The sequence below is a fragment of the Schistocerca nitens genome, chromosome 4 (genome assembly GCF_023898315.1).
Source record: "Schistocerca nitens isolate TAMUIC-IGC-003100 chromosome 4, iqSchNite1.1, whole genome shotgun sequence".
Classification (NCBI taxonomy): domain Eukaryota; kingdom Metazoa; phylum Arthropoda; class Insecta; order Orthoptera; family Acrididae; genus Schistocerca; species Schistocerca nitens.
Genome location: NC_064617.1, coordinates 896,407,257 through 896,430,299, shown reverse-complemented (window position 1 = coordinate 896,430,299; position 23,043 = coordinate 896,407,257).

The window sequence follows — 23,043 nt, the reverse complement described above, 5'->3', positions numbered from 1 at the left end:
TATCGATGTATTTATGATTGTGATATTTCTATACTCATAATGTAATTACGAAACGTGTCAATATCTGCGATAACAAAAATGTAAAACACAGCCGCAGTTTGCAAAGAGACATTAACGGTTGATAGTGATATAAATAGGAATACATAGTGTGCATTCTTTGTCTTCTTCCTCGAGAGCTGAGAGAGAGATGAACCTGTGACGTAGCATTTTATGAATGGGTAGACTTCATCTGTCTGTATCTAGATTTAGCCGCCATTAGAGGAGAAGTTACAAACTAATGTAAGTTGAATTATTGTTGTGGTCTAAATACATTATAATCTATCAAAAGTGTGTATTACTAATGTAAATTAGCTTGCCCATGTCATCTATAATATTTCTTTAAAGAATTTTCAGCATTTTTAGCAATTATCGCTGGTGTTGCTGGGCTGTGCCGCGACCGAACGATTTGCAGCGGCGGCACATTTAAAAAATTGTTCCGCTAAGAAAAATTAACCAAACCCGTAAATCGGGAGCAGATAAAAATTAGCAGTGAATTAAGAAAATGTTTTTCTTTTACAGCGATCCTGAGACTGACGGAATTTATTACTAGTTTCACATTTGTGCATTCATAGGCGGATAGTTAACGTTGAAATTTAACAATTTGTTGGTTCTTTCAAATAACTTAAATGTATAGTGAAGTGTGTTTTATCAATGATAATTAAACGTTCAGGTCGGCTTGGCAATATTTAACCATTTTCTGCTAATAGAGACAGTCTTGTGTTCCATAGCTAACGCCGGAAAAAAATCAGTAAATATAAAAAAAAATACTGCATTTAGAAAATGTGTGCCAAGGCCGAATTATGTAAAAGATTTAATTCTTAACTAAATATTCTTAATCAGTTAATATGAATTCATCAGCATGAGAGGGTTGACTAAGTTCACGTAATTTTAAATGCACTTAATTCTATCTAAATGAATTTTTATTACCACACGTAAATAAGGGGTTCTATAACAAAGTTCGTACTGACTGAAAGAAAGAGCAAATAAAAAACAAATTTAAAAAAGGTAACTATTTGTTTATTTTTTTTAATTTAATTTCATTAAATTGGCGCCCAATAACGCGGGGCTCGAATAAGCAGTGGCCACAAAATACCCATGAGATAACTAGGGAATTATTGTAGTCGAACTTTGTTGGAGAACAATTAATAATTTTTTCATGTATTATATGTATTGCCTAACCAGTATTGTGTGGTAATACCTGCATATGATTTTTTGCATGAGAACACTATATACCCAGAGGCAAGCTGAAGAAGAGAGCTCATTATATCGAAAAATTAATTACCTACCACAATACCAAGGGGCAGCTGCACCCAAGATAGATCACCAAACGGTAAAGCTACAGTGTAGTTGTCCTGTGGGTAGTAAAGTAGCCTCAGTGCAGTGTTCTCGGATCATTAGTGGTGTGCTTGTTGTTAGTGTTCTTTTTTTAAAAAAATAACAGGGCATTTGAGTAGTTAGTCATCGTAGTATATAATAAGTGTGTTTCAACAAATGACCATTTCTTGTGTGATTATGTCAGTGAAACCTGAGTGTTAGGATATTTAGTTCAGATTTTGTTTCTTTTGTTGACTATGGTTAGATTGCGTAGTCAGAAAGATATAAACATGGATAATGAACAACAGTTAGCAAGCAGTGATACCGAGTTAGAAAGTGGGGCACAAAGTAATGTTAGTGGCGTAGTTCAGGAAGTACAATGTGAGAATCTGGGGGCAGAAGGGCAAGAAATGTTGCCACTGCCAGCCAGTGATTCAGTTGATCGTAGAAATACTCACGGGGGGAGCAGTAACTGCTGCGCAGAAGCAAACCCATTTCTGACGTTCTGCGCATGACGTCACTGAGGAACAGCTTTTGGCGCGCACGAAGTGTACGTCTGAGCTTTGTGTTGTCGTGGTTAGTCCGTGTTGTGTTTCGTGCGTGTTGTCGTTTCCGTTGGGTTATCTTTGTGCAGTGAGTGTTTGTCCGAAATATTTGAGTGTGTGGAAGCAATGCCCGGTTGTGCTGTTGTTGGCTGTAACTCTCACAAACGCAATACAAAAGGGACTGAAATAGTGTTGCATTGTTTCCCACGTGATGAAAGTCTGCAAAAGGTTTGGCTTTCAAAATGCTTTAGGAAGGATCCTGTGAACGTAGGGAACGCTAGAATATGCTCTCGTCATTTCAAGGAAACGGATTATATCCGGGACTTACGTTCAGAACTGTTAAATTTACCGCGCAAACTAATCCTTAAGAGTGATGCTATCCGTCTTGCAGTTTGCCTTGTGGTAGTAGCGCCAGTGATAACACACCGATTGCAATAGAAGAAAGGAAAGAACGTTTTAACAAACGTGAAATACGTAGAAGAAGCCTAGAGGCTTTAAAGAAGCTCTCACCATTGAAGAGGAATCTTGACAAGTATACATTTACAGATGTTCTTTGTAGTGATCCACATGAAGTCACTTTACAGAATTCTGTAGCGTCACTACAGAGGAGAAATGCTCATCTAAGGAACATGTGCATGAAATTGCGAGCACGTAATGAAGATCTTAGAGGTCAGTTGTCCTCAATGAAATGACGTCTGCACGAAGAAGAATTTAATAAAAAGGAACTTGTGTCTCGCGAAACTAATCGAATACTGGGCAAAATATTTTCACCCAATCAAATTAGAAGTTTGTTGCATGGTTGAAAACGGGTTCGATGAGGCAAAGAGGACATTTGTAAGTCTATTACTTTACGTGCTCTTTCGCAGAAGAGTTACAATTTCCTCACAGAAAAACTCGGATATCCTCTACCTGCGGTGTCAACCTTGCGTTCTTGGATTAATCGCAGTTTCAGTTGCCAACCAGGAATTTTGAAGGATATTTTAGTGATGATGAAAATGCAGGCTGCAAGACTGACTGACAGGGAACATATTTGTGTTTTGTCATTTGATGAAATGTACATTGACAGTAGAATTTGTTATGATCAGCAACATGATAGGATCCTTGGACCTCACAGTAATGTCCTTGTTGTCATGGTCCGAGGCTTGTTTGCAACGTGGAAGCAGCCTATCTATTTCAATTTTGACGTTCAGATGACAGCAGCACTCTTGAACGAAGTAATTGTTTCCCTGGCCAGCATTTGCTACAATATTGTGGCTGCAGTAGCAGATATGGGTGCAAAGAATAGTTCTGTCTGGAAGGAGCTTGGCATTACTCATGAAAATACTTGTTTTCTACAGCCATGTGATTCTCTGAGACGTGTGTGGGTGTTTGCCGACGTTCCCCATTTGCTCAAACTCTTAAGGAACCACTTGCTGGATCAAGGAATAATGTTGGAAAACAAGGCTGTGACAAAAACTGTGTTCGAGAAACTGTTAGTTTTGGACAGTGGCGAGATGAAAATATCTCCTAAGCTATCTCAGCAACACATTACAGGGAAGGGCAGAGAGCGACAGCGAGTACGCTCAGCAGCTCAGCTGCTATCAAATATAACTGCACAGGCGATTCGGTATTTGATGCCTGGAGAAGGACACGCCAGTGATTTCATACAGATGGTGGATAAGACTTTCGATGTACTTAATTCAAGGACAAAACAAAGTAATAAATCACTAGCATGTGGATTTGGTGTCAATTTTCAAGCCCAAGAACAGTGCCTACGTAAATTTTCTAAGTGTTGTGAGAAGATGCGTGTTGGCAACTCAAAGCATCTCCTACCCCTCCAGAAAGGATTTTTGAAAACTGTTCGGTCACTTTTGGGTCTGTTCAGTGACTTAGCTGTTTATAATATTGAATATATTCTTACAGCAAGATTAAATCAAGACTGCTTGGATAACTTTTTTTCTCTTATAAGAGGCCTTGGACTTTTTATGATCATCCATCGCCAGTCGAGGTAAAGAGCCGGATAAGACTGTTGTTGTTGGGAGCAAACGCTCATGATATTCCACTTTCAAATGCATCGTCTGTTGAGCCAGATGAAGAAGGAAGATTCATGACTGCAACTGCTTTTGGCAATATCCTGCCTGATATGTCTCAGGCGTTGGCAATGGTTGAAGGAGAGAAGGAGATAGAAGAATTAGATTTTGGAGTAGGATAATCCGTGTGCCTCCAATGTGACTGGCTTCTGATTGTAGCACTGAAGGATTTAAATATCTTGCTGGATATGTAGCTTATCGATGCAGACAGTATGACAGAAGTAGATTGATAATGAGCATTCTGGACCAATTACCGAAATCAGCTATTTAAACCCTATTTTATAGCTATTTTAGACCATTTTACATCGAAATCAGCTATTATCCATATTTTTACTATGATACAACCACAAAATTAGGGAAATGCAAAATGTCTCTTTTAGATAATACTATATACAATTATAGATGGTGTTGAATAATAAAAATATATGGTGTTGGTTATTCTAAATATTTACTTATATACAACTACTAATAATTATGTTTATATAATATATACATATATACAATGAATGATGATGAAACAATAATCTAAATATATACAATACATACATTAATAAATATAATATATACATATATACAACTAGTGATTATATACAATATTTACAATAAACTATAATGTCCAAGTGGTAATGTATTTATTCCATCATTCAGAATGTGTCTTTTATCATCATTTGCACTTAATGCTATTTTATTTAATTTTACTGTATATATTTCATGTTTATAGCTTCTAATTAAATTCATTGATCTATATAATTCGCTATTATTGAATAAGCAGTCTTTATAGTCATCCATTGATATTTTATTCATTACTACTGATTTCTTCACACCTTTAGATTTTTTATTTTCTTTTTCGCCAACACAATATGCATACATTTTAGCTCTCAAACCAACAAATTCAGTCATTATTTTAGCATTACATTCATCTTTCATTTTACCTAATACTTTTTTATTCATTTGTGGTATATTGTACACATTATTTGTTACATAATCACTTGTATCAAAATGTTCAATCATATTTTTCATATCTTTATAAAAGTCATCTGTTTTTATATTGTATATATAAATATCAGTATCCTGATAACATAACTCAATATTTGTACCATATTTAGGTTTCATTACATCATAATGAAAACTATACATTAATTCTTTTGATAAATCTAATATACTCATTCCAACATAAATTGGTTTATTAAATTTAATTTCAGTTTTATTCATATGAATAGCTACCAGATTTTCATTAAATATTGTTCTATGTTTGAAATTTGGTTTAGCTATTAATTTATCACATTTTTTACCATCTGATACTAATTTTATATTAACTCTGTTTCTTATATTTTCCATTGTTTTTCCAAACACACTATTGTTCATCAGTTTAAAGAAATCTTTTTCAAAATCATTTTTAGCTTTTGTTCTCATTTCTGTATTTAAGTCAATGTACTTTTTCAAACAATTACTTTGTCTGAATTTTAGTGCACGATGTATTTTTGTTAATTTCAATCCTAATTTTATACATTGTTTTAGGTTTCTATAATGTACAACATATTTATATTTATTATTTAATGTTGTTAATAATTTATGTCCATTTTCTGGTGCTAATGGTAAATCTTTATGATTATCATGTAATTCAATTGGATATTCTAAATCAACTTCTAATATATATCCATATTCAGATTTATCTGGGATGTTCATTACATCAATATCTAAATTATTTTCCCATTCAAATCCACCATATGGTAAATATTGTGACATTGCATATCCATATAAATTATTAGCATCTAAATACATTAAATAATTTGATTCTTTATTTTTATTGTAATCTTTCATGTATTTATTATTTGCTTTAACATATCTTTTACAACATTGTGCTATACCACCTCTAATGCCTTTTTCAACCATTAATATCATATCATAATCATGTAATAATTCAAGTGGTTGTTTAGTCATTTTTAACATTGCATCCCAAGATAAACCAGGTGCTGTATAATACCATGCTGGATCTAAATCATATGCTTTCATACATGTGTCTCTAAAGTTCTCAAATACATCAGCTAATAATAACACATCTGTTTTCAAATATAAATCATGGTATTCACCAATATTTTTATATTAAATTTATTCCATACTAATTGTGCATGCTCATAATCATCATCACTTATATTACATTCATTGATCTTACTATAGAATTCATTTTTAGGTGGTAATTGTGTTTCATTAAATCTATTCCAATTATCCATATAATCATATGGGTAAACACCTTTTCTAATAACTAGATCAATTTTATCTTTTTGAAAGAATAATTCAATATTTTTCATTTTATCTTTTGATAAATTAGATGATAGTTTATCTAAAGATGATGCCATGAATCTAAATGTATCAATAAATCTCATTTTTAAGTTATTTGTTTGCTTACCAAAACTTATATATTTTTCTTCATTATTTGGTATCAATTCTATTTCCTTATCATCATAACCAAGTTCTTTTATAAACAAATGTGAATCATAACCAGTTAGATTGTGTAAGAATATAGGTACAAATGTTGGTTGTTGAAGTTTAAGATTACATTCATTACATAATGGTGCTATATAATTACCAGTTAAATGATCATGATGATGTACTTTTTTATTATTTGGTGTATATGTTGATTCACATAACGTACATCTTTTAGATTGGTTATGTATTTTTATTTGTTCATGTGTTAACTGTTTCATTGGTTCTATGTGTGAATATATGTGTCCTATATCTTCAACTTCATTTTTAATCATCTCAATAAATTTAGTTTTAGCATTTGGTCCTCTATAAACAACAGGATCTTTATAATGATTATGAATGTATTTCACATAGTAACAAAATCCAGATGGTTCATGTTTTTGATATTTCATTGTGTACGATTCATTTGGATTTGGTTCACATGTGTCCATTTTCAATAATAAGCTTTCAAAATCAGCATATATAACAAATGGAACAGGCATTGTATATTTATAATTCTTAAATGTTATGTATTCACCTTCATTTGGTATTCTAATTTTAACTGATTCATTTTTAGAACAATCATCTTTATGTACACTTAGTTTACTTTCTGAATTGAAGTGTTGTAAGCACATTTTACATAAATGAATTTTACCATGATGTGATGTTTTCTGATTTCTTACTAAACGAGATAGATTTTTAATCCAACAATAATGTGAATTATTATTATTTTTCATGTATAATAAATCAATATGTGTTGATTTTTCATCTTTAGTTATCTTTAATGGATATATTTCATATTTTTCATCATAAGCATACACATTAATCGATATATTAAGTTTACATTCATATTTAGGTATATTATCAATTTTAACTGGATATTCAATTTGACCAATTTTAGTTTCTAATTGTTTGACACATTCTACATAGTTACTAGTTCGATCAACATGTTTATCAGCTGGATTTAATGCTGATGCTATAGACCACAAGAAACATTTTTCATCATTATTCTTAACATTTATACATGCTTTTTTATCTTTTATTGTTTTTGGTAATTCAATGATGAACCATTAAGTGGTGTATATTTGTTAATTCCTAATTGTAAACCAATTACACTATTTAACATCCAGCCTGATCCTCTATCTTGAAAATTTTGCATGTGTGTTAATATTTGTTGTTTACCTTTTGTATAAAATTTATTTAGATGTTTTTCATTTGTGATTGTGTAGTTGCATGTTGAGAATCTACATTCTTTTATTTCATTAGTAGCATTCAATTTGAATTCACAGTACAATATTAAATTATTTTTTAATCCATTGTATATTTTAAGATTATCTTTTATTAACTGACATACAATAGGTTTTGCTGATGTCATAATGTGTTGTGGATCTATAATTTGTAAGTTGTTTTCGATATTGTATGTTTGTAATCTATTTTGGAATGCTTTTTCAGTTGAATGATAAATATGAATTTCTCGTTCATTAGGATGTTCAAATATATCTGTAGCAAATGGAAATAATGTGTGTGTAGTATTGTGAATCAACTGTAACAAATCACTTTTACATAATTTAGAATATCCATTAAGGTTTAAGTGTTTAGCTAGTGTTTTAAGTTCTTTAATATTCATTTTTGATGGATGTTCATCTTCTATATTAGCAATAGGATGTGGAAATAATAAATCCATTAATTCACTTTTACGCATTTTAGAGTAACCTTTAATCTTTATGCTTTTAGCTATTGCTTTAAGTTCATTCATCTTCATCTCCATTCTGATAGCTCTATTTATTAGGGATAAAAAGTAAACTAATTGTTGTCTGTATTTGTTGTCTATTTACTTATGTAATTATTATTCAGAATATTTGGTAACTGTATTTTTACAAATAGATACAGATACATCTATTTATTAGGGATAAAAAGTAAACTAATTGTTGTCTGTATGTGTTGTCTCTTTTGTGTTTTTTATATTACATAACCGATATTTATTAGCCTTATTTTGATAACTAGCTATATCTATTTACTTATATAATTATTATACTCTATATAACATATGGTTATATAATCGATAAGAATTAGTAGATATTTATAGATTCTTTTTCTTTTATAAGATCAGAATGAATTAATGATTTTTCATGCTGTTTAAATTTACATCTAGCTACAATTCTACCACATTCACATGCTACCTTTTCAAATAATTTATCTTTGTTTGCTTCATAATATCTTTTAGTATAATAACATGCACACTGGCTACATACTCTACGATGTCCATCTTTTACAAATTTATCAAAATGAAATTCATTAATATTTTTATCTTCTTTACATCTACAACATATCTTAGTTGTATCCATTTATTATACTTAAAAAACTCTATTGTTGTCTAAATTCTAATACATGTACCTTTTTATCTGATCTGTCAATCATTCCTTTATATACAATATTCCAACCAATCATAATTGTGCAATCATCCCAACCAATCATTTTTGCATATCTATCTGCTAATATTATATTAAATTCATTATTAAGTTCAATAAATGTTTTAAAACCTAATTTAGTATTTTTGATTTCTACATTTGTAATATGATACACTTTATCCACTTCGATGTCACATAATTTCACCAATGGTGTATTTTTATTAACACTATTAAGGCTAGTTAATAGTTCCATTTATATAGAAGAAAAATGTTTTAATTGTTGTATTGTATTGTTTAGTACAATTATTAGTTCTGATATTAACGAAGATGATTTAATACAATCTATACCAAATAGTGATAAATCAAATATACCATACTTTACTACTTTTCTGGTGAATTCATTATATTCATAAAAGGCATCATCTCTAAAAAAGTACAACATACCATTAATGTACCTAACTACTGAATTTATACCAGTTGGTAATCCAGAATATTCTCTACTTATAATACCACATACTTTATATTTAAAATTACATTCATCTATTTCAGCATAGAAAAAGTCATTAAAGAAAATAAATGTTCTACCAGAATAAGTGTTCACTATACCATTTAATTTGAAATTATTGCGTAAACCTATACTAGATAGTGGTTTTGGATATCCTGATATCAATTGTAATTTATGTAAATGTATCATATATATCATATTATTGAAAAATATAACTAGTTCACCACTAGGTCTCTGATATATACCATCTATACGGTTTACATCATTTGGTAAAAATGTTAACCAATCAGTTATTACTTGTGATTTTGGTATTGTATTTTGAATTATCCACACCCATTTCTGATAAAAAACATATAAAATCCCATTCATAAATAATATGTGATCAATATGTTTAGTTTGACATAATGATATAGGTTCCGATTGTATAGGTGGTGAAATTGGTTTAATTGGTACTTGTGTTGGTTGAGTTGATTGTTTACCATATAAACTTTGAATAGCATCAATATCATCTTGAGATAATTCTAAATGAGATCCATTATAGTATGCATACATTATTGAACCATAATCATCTGAATGTCGTAGACATAATGAATGACCAATCTCATGTATTAATACTTCAAATAGATTTGTTTGTCCTTTTGGTGTATTAGTATTCATCTCTAAATACCATATTTCATCATCATCCATATGTATTTCTACAGGATTATTATTCATATCTGGAAAAAATGCATGACCTAAAACATTACCTTTACCATCTAAATCCTTTGAACAATGCATACTTTTATCAATTTCAAATTTATGTTTACGTCTTTTATTTGTAATTAAGATATCAGGATTATTGCTATCATGTTTAAACTGAATATCTATTTTATCTTGCCATATTTTAAATGCTGCATCAGTTAATTGTAATACTTTTTAGTAGCACCTTTATAATACCATTTGATATGTTTCTTATTCCATTTATACAAACTAGTTCTATAGCTACCAAATTCATCTTTTACACCACATCTAGGCATGTTCATAAAATTTAAAGTATCATCACTTAATTCACCACTTATTTCAAGATTATATGTTAACTGAAACAACATTAATGCCTCTCTAAATGCATCATCACTAACATGAGTATTATCATTAACATTTGTAATATCTAAATATCCATAATCACTTAAATACTTTATTGCTTTACTCTTATCATTGGCATATATAATTTTAAACAACAATAAGAATATTATTGTTTTCATTTATATAGACTTAAGAAATTCAATCTTAATATTCTCATTCGTATCACTAAAATATAAATCAATAATATGGTTATCTATAGTTGAAGAAAATTCCCAATCAGATAATGTAATTGATTCTTTAAAATTTAGAAATACCTTTTCATCGTAATTATAAATAATGATTCTATAAGTGGTATACAACATTTTTTCATATTTAATATAACCAATTCTAAGGTTATTATGTAAATAAAAATCAATGTTGAATTCATCAAGTTTAGATATGACTTCTATCAGCCTCATTTATTAAATTCAAAAATAAACAGTTTGTTTCTTAAAATATTCATAAACAACACATATTTCCTCACCATTCAGATCATATACATAATTCAAAGATTCATCATTTAACTGATTAATGAATATAGATACATCATCATCAGGATAACAGACAGATAGAAAAAACAGAAGTTTGCACTTCTTCATTTATATATATAAAAATTATTCACGTAATTACGTTGTCCTTACTGACCCAACTATTATGTGAATTATCAAATCCTAACCATTTAACATATACTTTATCACCTTTTTTCCTTAACACTTTTTCAATAAGATATACATCTGGATATTTTGTTTTCTGTATTTCATGTTCATAAAAATTACCTTTAATATCTTTTAATTTATATGTAATTGGATCGGAATAAATAACATCTTCAGTTTCAAATAATTCTGTTGACCAATTAGCTGTATATCCTTTTTCAAATATTCCTTTTAATTTACTTATTCTAACTTGATCACCAATAGAATATTTAGCTTTATATGGATATATTACAGTAGCATTTGGTTTATAATTTTTATCATTAACATCTATTGGTTTCATATTTATTGTACTATGTTTAGGATTATTATAGTCATTCACTAGTTTTTGTAATATATCAACCCATTTATAGTTACCTTGAATATCAAATTGTTTCCACATTTTCTCTTTTAGTGTTCTATTGAATCTTTCTACAACAGATGCTTTAATTTCAGTAAATGTAGAATAGTGATTAATATTATATATTTTCATTAGTTTATTAAAATATTTATTATAAAATTCTTTTCCATTATCTGTTTGTAAATGTTTTGGTGATCTAATTTTAAATATATTATCAAATGCATTTGCTACATTTTCACCTGATTTATCCTTAATTGGAATAGCCCATGCATATTTAGAATATACATCAATAACAGTTAACATATATTTATATCCTTTATTTATTTTTGATATACCTTTTAAATTACCAGAATCCATTTCAACTAAATCAGCCTGCCATAAATCATCTATTCCAAATGATTCTACTTTTCTTCTATTGTAATTTTTTCTCATTGGTTTATGTAATTCATTTATTATATTTTCTCTACTTACAATTAAATTTTTTTAAAAAATTTACTCTTTTTTGTTTTACATACTGAACATATACCCTCAATTCTATTACGTCCATTTTTAGTTATTGATCTATGTAGGTCATGTGTATCTGTAAATGTTTTACACATCAAACAATATATGTGATCATTCATTTATATAGCTTAAAATTGTTATTAATCATCAGGAAATGTAAATAAATCGCCAAATACATAAACCTTTGCTCTATATGGCTTAAATTGAATTGGTCCATCATAATGTATACATAAACTTTCATTACTTTTTATCAACTGTGGGAAATCAGTGAAAGGTATAGTTGATTTAGGAAATATAGACATTTTAAAGCTTTTAGGATTAACAATTACATCTTCAGCAGTATATGCATTTATTATAACTTTCTTGACCATGAGCCAATATGGAATTACACATTTCTGACATTCATTAGAATCCTTAAAAGTAATGTCAAAAACCAATTTATCATGTATCTTATTTTCAAGATTATTTATTTTATTTATGTATGGCGATAAATCTGACTTTGAGAAATAATCTGAAAAAGCCTTTTCAATCTCCTTTTATGTAAAGTAATTTGTTAAATCTGGTACTTTTTCATTAAATTCCGTTTTATTGACATAATTATTAAATTGTGTTAAAATAGACATGTATTCAGGTTTGGTAACATATTCTTTTTCTAAGTATCCTTTTGTAACAGCATCATAGTCATTAACTGGGTCATTTATATTTACTAACCGTTTACCTTTAAAACTAATATATTTTTTGGTAACCTCAAAAATCTTTTCAAATTCATTAATTTCATTTTGAATTTTTGAATCTAATATTGAGTTTAGTTTATTAATTTGTTTGTTTTTATATTTTATGATTTTATTTTATTTCCAAATATGTCCATTTATTAGATTCAAAATATCACTGAATTTATAACCATCTGATAGTAGCTTTAACACAAATATACATAAATGCCCACATATTACTTCATCATAATTTTGTATTCTCATTGCATTATAGTATAAGTTATTTTGACCTAAATAATTAACTAGTTGATATGGTATATTACCACCAAATGAATCAAACACAAATTTACCATCATTATTCTTATAATAACATATCCAATGTGTACCAACATGATCAGATGTGTCTAAATTTACTATTCCACATTCATTATTTTTAGGTTTTTTATTAGCTAACTCATCTATCATGAAAACACCTTTAAAATGTTTAATTTTTAGTTTTTTAGCTATATTTTCTAAATCAAAATTACTCAATGCTTTTGGATACATTTGTATTATTTTTTGCATCGTTTTTTTAACCCTGTACCTTTTCTTTCCATTTCCATATTATGCCTCTTTAATTCAGCTAATTCAGCATCATTTTTCTTTTTATTCATAACTGAAGTAGCAACATCTGCAGCACCACCAGCTATTGTACCAACTGATGCTAAATATGGTAATGCAGCTAATAATAATGGTAAAAATCCACCTTCATGTTGTGTTAATCCACTACCTTCTTTCTTTTTTGTTAGATATTCAATAATCTTTTTCACAACTGGAATACCTAGTGTAATAAGTAAATTACCACCAATTTTTTTATCTCTTTTTCTTTTTTGAGCATTAGTTAAAAACTGATCAATACTATTTAGTTGACCATTATTGGCTTTAATTTTAAGTGATCTTGGTTTAATTTTTCCACTAGGTAGTAAAGTATGTATTCATTTATATAGACTAAAAATCCCATCAATCTCATCAAGATAAAGTCCCATTCCTAATTTCCGTTTTCCATACATTATTCCTCTAACAGCAGTAGAAGCTAATTTTTCACATAATGATGCATCTGAACTATACATTCTCTCTTTTGCTACATTTTGTAATATTTTATCAGCTATATGTCTTTTTTCTATATCTTCATTATCCCTATATGCAATATCATGCTGTTTACATGCTTCATCTAATGGATTTATACCTTTATCACCTCTAGATAACCTTTCATCTAATTTTGTACCTGGTCCACAATAATTGTAACCAGGTAGATGCATTTCAAATGGTAATTTATTAATTAATGTATTTACCAATCCTTTACCATATTTTTCATTCTTCCAAAATGTGTGTGTTATATTATTCAAGAACCTAATTAAATATGGTATACCTTTTGGATCATTAATTATAAAGTCATTAAATTTATTTGTTAACATTTTAGTTATTCCTACTTTTTCATTGTAATAATTATTATTACCAGCCATTTCCTCACCATGAATTACCATTAATCTATCAATTAGTTGTCTAACATCATTCATCCAAACATATTCAACTGGTTTTTCAGTATATTTTTTAATAAATCCTGTACCTGATTTGGTTGGGGACACATCTGAATAATCTGATGAATCTATAGTTTGTTTTCTTTTTTGGGGGAAATAAATATCAACAATTTCTTTTATCAAATTATTGTATTTAACACCTTTACTTGGTTTTATTTTATTTGGATTTTTATCAGAATATAATGCATCTGAATTATATAATATATCTGCATAATTTGATAAATCAACAGGATAAAATTTATCATTCAAATCATCCATAGAAATATGTTTTTTAGTTAAAAGGTTCATTAATCCATCTGTACCATCATATTCATGTCCACCAATGATTAGTTTATCCTCTTTGAATTCTACAGGTAATTTACCAATGTACTTAAACATTCCAACAGGTCTTAATCCAAAAACTGGATCCTCACTATTATTGATATATTTTAACATTCTTTCACTTATATTTATAATTTTACCTTTGCTATCATCATTTTTATTAAGCATTTTTTTATTTTTTATTTCTTCATCATATTGAGTTAAAACATCTCGTATTTCAGATTCACTTAATATAGAATCATTAATTGGTGCTATGTCATGATGGTGATGATATGGAATTATTTGTTTTTCTACCTCTCTATTTTCTTCAATAGCTTTCAAAACATTTTCACCTATTCCTTCAAGCCCTTGTTTTACTTGTTCTATAGCATCAATAACAGGTTGATCCTCTTTTTTATATTTTTCATATTCTGTTCTTGGTTGTTTTTTCCATGTTTTAAATTGTTCTTTTAATTTTTCTACTTTTTTTCTATTACGTTTAGCTTGTTTAACTATAGCTGGATCATATTTTGTAAACATTTATTTAGAATGAAAATGTGTTTATGTTGATGTTTAACGTTTATGTTAACGTTTATGTTTATGTTATGTTAACGTTTATGTTTATGTTAACGTTTATGTTTTATGTTAACATTTATGTTTACGTTTATGTTCTTATGAAATGTTGTATTTTATTTCTATATTTTCCATCATTACAATTCCTTGTAATATCTATTGTTATAAAACCAAATTCATCATTCCAACATTTACTACATATTTCTTTAAATTCGTTAAATTTTAAATCACCACCAACAAATTCATTATAAACATGATGTAGATTTGTATCATCCTGTCTAAATATATTTAAGAAATTCAGATTATCTCTGACTAACTGTTTAGGTATTTTTGAGTATGTTTGAGCTAAGTAAAAACAATCAATTCCTTTATGTCTACATCTAGTAAAATATTCTCTTACTATATCTTGATTTTCTAGTATAAAATCATCAAATATTACAATTGAATTATCATCGCAATCATCTAATGGTACAATGTCATCATTGCTACTAATAAATGATGCTAATGAATCACCTGTTTTATCTTCAATTTTATTACATTTTTTAATTAGTTGTTGATATTTTGATTGATCTAAGCTTTTAGAATAAATATATACATGGTTTATTTTATCCCAATTTAACCAGCCTGGTGCTAATAAATAGTTATCAATCATTAATGTTGTTTTACCACATCCACTAGGTCCAATTATAGCACATCTAATTGAATTAGGTAACAGTTTACCATGCTTATTTTTTACCTTTTTCTCTGGTATTCTAATTTTTGGTTCCCAATCAATTTTGTTCATTTAATTAATAATAAATGAGTAGAATAATTCAACTAAGTGATAATTCATCAGTACTCAAAAAACGATTAACTGTTCCGATTAGAGATAACTTTAATAGTGTAGCATTAGTTGGATTTTATACAACATTTTTAACTCCTAATATAACATCTAAAAATAATAAATTATATTGTGATGGTGAAACAATTGTATTTCCTATTGGTCAATATAATTTAAAAAATATAGAAAAATTTATTCATACAAAAAACCCTAATATAAATATTAAAGCAGATGAAATTTTAAATAGGGTTGTTATTGAGAGTGATAAAAAAATATATATGGATATACAAAATGAAGATAATATAGCACCTCTGTTAGGTTTCAGTAATCAAACAATTAATCCAAAACAAAGAACTGTTGCTAATGATGTACCTAAAATTATACCATTTGAATTAATTAATATTAATTTTAATTTAGCTGATGGTATGTATATAAAGCATAATGATCATTTTCATAGAGAAACTAATATTATTGCTTCTTTTAAAACAAATGTTGAATTTGGTGCACCAATAATATATGAACCATCTCATCCATTATTTGTTCCTATTCATGATAAAATATATGATTTAGAAGTAACTATAACTGATGACAATGATAATTTAATTGATTTCAATGGGGCACAAATAACAGTTATATTGGAGATGAAATGACACATTTTTCTTCTTAATAAATGAAGAAGATTGAAAGCTATCAATTTCAATCATTTCCAGTGAATGAGAAAACAAAAAATAACCTAAATATTCCCAATAAGGATATAGAAATTAATATACATGTTGGTGATGGATGGTTGCATCCTAATATGGCTCAATTGTACATGAATTTTAGTATTATTAAAAATGATGGAACTGATTATCCAACATATGATGGAAAATCCAATAAGATGCTAAGTGATAACTATGTAGCAAAACTATTTGACATTATAACCATAAGAAAGGGTAATCATGTTTTATCTAGCATTGAACATCCATTTATTTCATCATCAGTTCTGTTACATTTAACATCATGTGTTACTGATAAAATAAGTATGGAAGGACATATAGTTAACAATGGGAAATTAAGAAAGAAGAAAAATGAAGTATTATATCCATTGGAAATGTTAGGTGGATTTTTTAATGATTACTTAGAAATGATGTTTGAAGGTGATCTTACTGTATGTTTCACATGGTCATCAAGTGCAAATGATTGTATTTTGAGATGGGCTGATTATAATAATGCTGGAGTTGAAATTAAAGATACACTTCCAAGTGAAGGTAAAATCATAGTTGAGAATATGGAAATTCGTGTACCCGTTGTTAAATTTGAACCTAATTATGAACTTGAACAACGAGAAAATATACTGAAAAATCCAAAAATACCAATATCATTCTATGAATTGCAAACTGTAGAAGTAGCTGGATTAAATGGTAAGGAAAAATTCGAATTAGACATAACAAATTATTATAACTCAATGGAATTTGATATGCCATACTTTATATTTGTTATATTTCAAACTAATCGTAAAAATAATCAATTGCTTGATTCATCATTATACGATCATGTTATGTTACAAAACTTATATCTGAAAAATGGAAGAAATGAATTATTTCCTCAAGAAATGTGGAATTTAGAACCACCATACGATTATTTGAAAGCTTATGATTCATTTCGTGATTTTAAAAGGCTAAAACAAAATGGAGATGGAAATGTTGATATTAATCCATATAATTATATAACAAATTATCCTATTTATGTAATTAATATGGCACATAGAAAAAATACAGTTGTTACACAAAAAACAACTATGAAGTTATGTGCTACTTTTAAGGATAAAATACCTGATAATACACTAGCCTACATAGTCATGTATGGAAAGAAAAATCTCACTTATGATGCACAACACAGAATACTAACAGAGAACTTTTAATCCCATATATCAATATCTTCATCTTCATCTTCTTGTTTCTTTTTCTCATTTAAAAATTGTTCCCATATACTAATATTATGTTTTGTGTTTTGTATTTTTATTTTATGTTTAATATTTAATAGTTCGGCTATTTTTGCAATTATATATTTGTATGGTAATGATTTACCTTTGTAAAAGTGATTAAACATCTCAAATAATTATATAATACGATCCTTTTCATTACCAGTAAACATGTCCACTATTGCACCATTTTCTATAGTTACACGTAAGTTCATTAAATGTGTATTAAAATATTTAAATCTATATATTTTGTTGTTATGAACACTTACTTTATCCGGATTACAAATATAACATCTTGTACCATCAATACTCCATTGTGAACAATTTTGACAATATTCAGGTGCATAATATTCAGATGGATAATGTATATTATCAGGTATATCAATTTGAACTGCTTTTTCGAATTGTTGAACTAGCCTACTATCATCATTGTTTACATTATTCTGAATGTTACCAGTTTTCTTTGGATGATATCTATTTTTTCTATCTTGATTAATACATTTCTTACATATAGATCTTGGTTTACCTAATTTCATTCCATATTCTGATATGTCTTTTATCATCTCACATTTAGTACATTTTTGTACTGTTTCATTTTGAATGTTACTGGTTTTCTTTGGTTGATATCTATTTTTTCTATCTTGATTTATACATTTCTTACATATAGATCTTGGTTTACCCAATTTAAGTCCATATTCAGATATATCTTTTACCATATCGCATTTAGTACACTTCTTTGATATGTTGTCCATTTATTATAGAAAAAAATTTAAGTATTTGTTGTCCACTATTTGTTGTCTATGTTTTATATGTGTAAATACATTGTGTATATTATTGTTTCATCATCATTCATTGTATATATGTATATATTATATAAACATAATTATTAGTAGTTGTATAAAAGTAAATATTTAGAATAACCAACACCATATATTTTTATTATTCAACACCATCTATAATTGTATATAGTATTATCTAAAAGAGAAATTTTGCATTTCCCTAATTTTGTGGTTGTATCATAGTAAAAATATGGATAATAGCTGATTTCGATGTAAAATGGTCTAAAAATAGCTATAAAATAGGGTTTAAATAGCTGATTTCGGTAATTGGTCCTGAATGCTCATTATCAATCTACTGACAGATCACTGGCCACACCCACTGGAGAGTTACTGACACTGCCTGAGGAGACATTGACAGGATGGCTGGGCATGCTTTCTCGTGGGGGTTTGCTTGTGCCTTCAGAAACATGGCTCGAAACAATTAGCAAATTTGAATTAATTTTTGCCCAGATCCATGGACACGACAGTTTGTCCAGGGAAACTGGTGTCATCAAGAACCTGTGCGCTATACTTACCGAGCGGTTCTCCACTATTTACCGAGAAATCATTAAGATTTACGCAAGGACGAGAACATTTATCCGACTGCGTTGGCTGTCTGCAAAGGACAAGTCGAAGAAAGCAGTTGCCGCTCAGCAACGGAAAGCAAGGAAGTGGTATTTCTCATCGCTTTAGAATGTAAATAAACAATATTTGTGAAAGTTAAATAATATATAAACTTAGTAATAGAAGTGAAGGTCATCTGACTGTATTTGTTTCACAACTAGCAAGACTCTACACTGACAGTGTCAAGGATTGGCTTGTTGTTTCCCACACTACATACCAACTTTGCTGAACGGCGGACTCGGTAAGTTAATTTACCACTATTTCCTGTAAATCGTATTTTGCAGCACTTATTTTGATTTAATGCCCTTTTATATAAGTGAATTTTAACAACTAGGGCAAACATTATACATCCACCTTGATAAAAATGTAAGCCAAAGGTTTGAGGTGTGAGAAAATTAAGAATGTGAATGTGTGTGTGTGTGTTTGTGGCACTTCAGGTAGGTAATTCAAATGCTTCCTACAAATAAGGCAACTGCATAATTTCTTGAGTGAAAATGACAGTGTTTTTGTAGACATGCTGTAAACAGAATATAAATGAGCGTTACATAGAGCTTGTCTACAAGTTAACACTTTTCCCAGAGCCAAAGTTAGAAAATTGAATGCTCATTTCGATCGTTTACTTCGTAGAGAATTGGAAAACAGACTGTACTTTGCACTTATTTTTGTATAGTTTGATCTATAGACGCATGATTTTATTAAAGTCAGCACTCAGCAGTGTCTGTTTAAAAGCTGGACAAGTTACAGAATATAGCAGTAACTTTCTAGAAATAGCAGAATAACAATTTCCCTTTTACTATTTCTGTAGAAACTGAAACATTTCACAAATACATCGCTTAAATCCGCGGGCTGCGTCTTGTAGCGCTGATCCAGAGGCAGCGGCGGTTCCTTCGTGACGTCACAGCCTCAGCCAATGGCAGGACAGAACGCTTACTGCTCAACCTTATTTTTTTTTACGGACCTTGGAAATACTATACCACCCACAAGCACTAGACACGGACCAGAGAGTGGTGAGGTGTCAGAAGTGCAGTCATTAAGGGTTATGTTCGAGCGCATGCTCAATTTCCAAGCTGAATTTGCACGTATGCAAGCAGAACGCGATAGAGAACGTGATGCTAAACAAGCAGAGCGTGATCGACGCCAGCATGAGAGAGACTTGCAGTTAATGCAATCTTTGGAAGCTATGCAAAGTGAGATTGTTAGTTTGAGACAAAACTATGAAACCATACCCAAAGCGGTGCAAGAACTGAGCGAAAGAGTAGATAATATCCAAGTGGCTAACGCCAGTATCGTAGATGAAATTAGTGTACTGGCTAACAGGATGGAACAATTAGAAATTGACACAAGTCAAGCAATTGAGCAGAAAACGTCCGAAAAAGTGCACTAAATTGAAAACGAATTAATAAAAAAAAATAGACGAGAAGGAGCACGCCGCAATTGAGGCCAAAGACGTGGGCCCCAACGCGGAAGTGCAGGACCTAAAAAGGGCGGTGCACACTGACATTCCGCTGTGGCAGCGGAATGTTAACCGTCGTCTTGCGGAGCTGGAAAACAGCTTGCTGCACGGCGACGCTCAGGCGTGTGTCACGCCAGCCAGGTCCAACAGTCATAGGCAAATAAATACAGCAGTGAAAAATTGCGACTGCGAGACAGAACAGGCAACTAATGTTAGCGAAACAAACAAATGTCACTCCAAAATAGTGATTGAAGAAAGCCTGATTAAAAACCGACAGTTTCAGATCTTTACAACGGAGAAGAAATCTGTTCATCCTGTAGTATTTATCAAGGGATTTAGAAACATTTTGCCTAGCGTTTGGAGTCATACACAGAAAATACAGTTCGTTATGTCTTACATACAAGGAGATGCTGCATTATGGGCAACCGAAGCAGCTGAGAGTTGCGACACATATGAGCAATTTGAAAAGGCATTCTTGGCCAAATATTGGTCATCATGTATTCAGGAGAGATTACGGAAAGAGGTATATAATCCGGAACCGTATTCACCACGATTAGGCAATTTGCGAAAATATTTTGAGAAATACATTAATAAGACCCGTTACTGGGACGAGCAGATTTCATCCCGGGATTTGATCAGACTTTTGAAATCACACTTGCCGATACACGTAAAGGAAAAACTTATACACGTACCGGAGAACGACATGGAACATTTCTTGTCTGTTCTGGACTCAATTGACCTGATTCAGGAGGATGTTAAGGCAGCCTCTGAACAGGCTAGAAGTAACGGAAACGGTTACAGAAATGGTCGAAATAACACGCCTCCACCAAATAATGGAAACGGCGGAGGTAACAATAGGAGAAAGATTATGTACAAAACTGGAATAGAGGTAGAGACCGGAAAGGCAACAGTCCGCCGGTGAATAATGACCGGAAAAGGAGGTTCGATGAACGATATGAAACAGGCACACCAAGTAGTAGTAGATGGAAAAATGCCAGGGGGCCGTGGAACACTAATTCCTATAACGATGCAAACCGAACTTGGCCACAGAACCAGAGGCCCAGTCCGGACCGGCAAAACAGTGAAAGATATGACAATAACCGACCGCCACCACAAAATGCGTCAATTGCGCAACCGTGGCGGCCGACGCAACACAACTTACACATAGTGGAGGTCAGCGACACAGAGCAGCCACACCCATCCACCAGTAATAATCCAACAAACTAGATTCAGCCGAGATACGCTCTCCATCGTCGGCTGAGGTTTGGAGTGAGAGCAGCCCGACACAGAACAAAACATCGAGAATCTGTATCCTCAGGTATAATGACGGGGTACAGATGGGACATGAATTAATAACTGAACACCCACGTGCATAAAGGAGCACAAAGACGAAGTACAAGCGATAATAGAGATCAAAATTAACAATATTGATGTGCAAGCAGTCGTAGATACAGATGCTGCTGTCAGTGTCATGAGTATGGACTTATTCAGAGTACTGGGGAAAGAAAAGCGTATGCTGACTTTTCCTGTGAACAATTGCAAAGTCACTGGAGCCATCAGTGCACAGCGACAAATAATTAAACTCCAAGTGCGGGTAGAGATGTATATAGGGGGAGAAGCCATAGCGTGCTCATTCCTGGTAGTAAAGGGTTTAAAGGTAGCCTGCATTTTGTGGGTAGATTTTTTGAGAGAAAGGGACGCAGTAATCGACCTTTCTGGGGGAAAATTAAGTTTGATGAACGCGGGTAGGAGGATAGAATTGTCCATGCTCAGATCTGAAGAGGTACCTGTACCTAATTGTAATGCTATTAACATAAAATGTAGGAATCAGTGGATACTACATTTAGACAATCATTCTCTAGGACAAAATCTCTATTATCCAGACGTACAAAGTGATCAATTAAAAGCAAATGTGGACGCACTTGTGAACAAAGTATCACAGTCCGAAAATTTGAATTCAATGCAACAGCAGGATTTGGTACAGTTATTATCTAACTATGCAAATGTATTTTCAGAACGACCAGGAATTGTTAAAGGGTATCAATACAATATCGGGGTGAAGCCTCACAAAACCTACTGTCGAGCCTCATACTCCATTCCTTAGTCCAAGAAGGAAATAGTAGCTATCTCTTAGCAGATCCCCACTCAGGGAGAGTACGGGGACTGTATCCGCGTAAGGATGTGAAAATATTCCTACAGTAAATGAC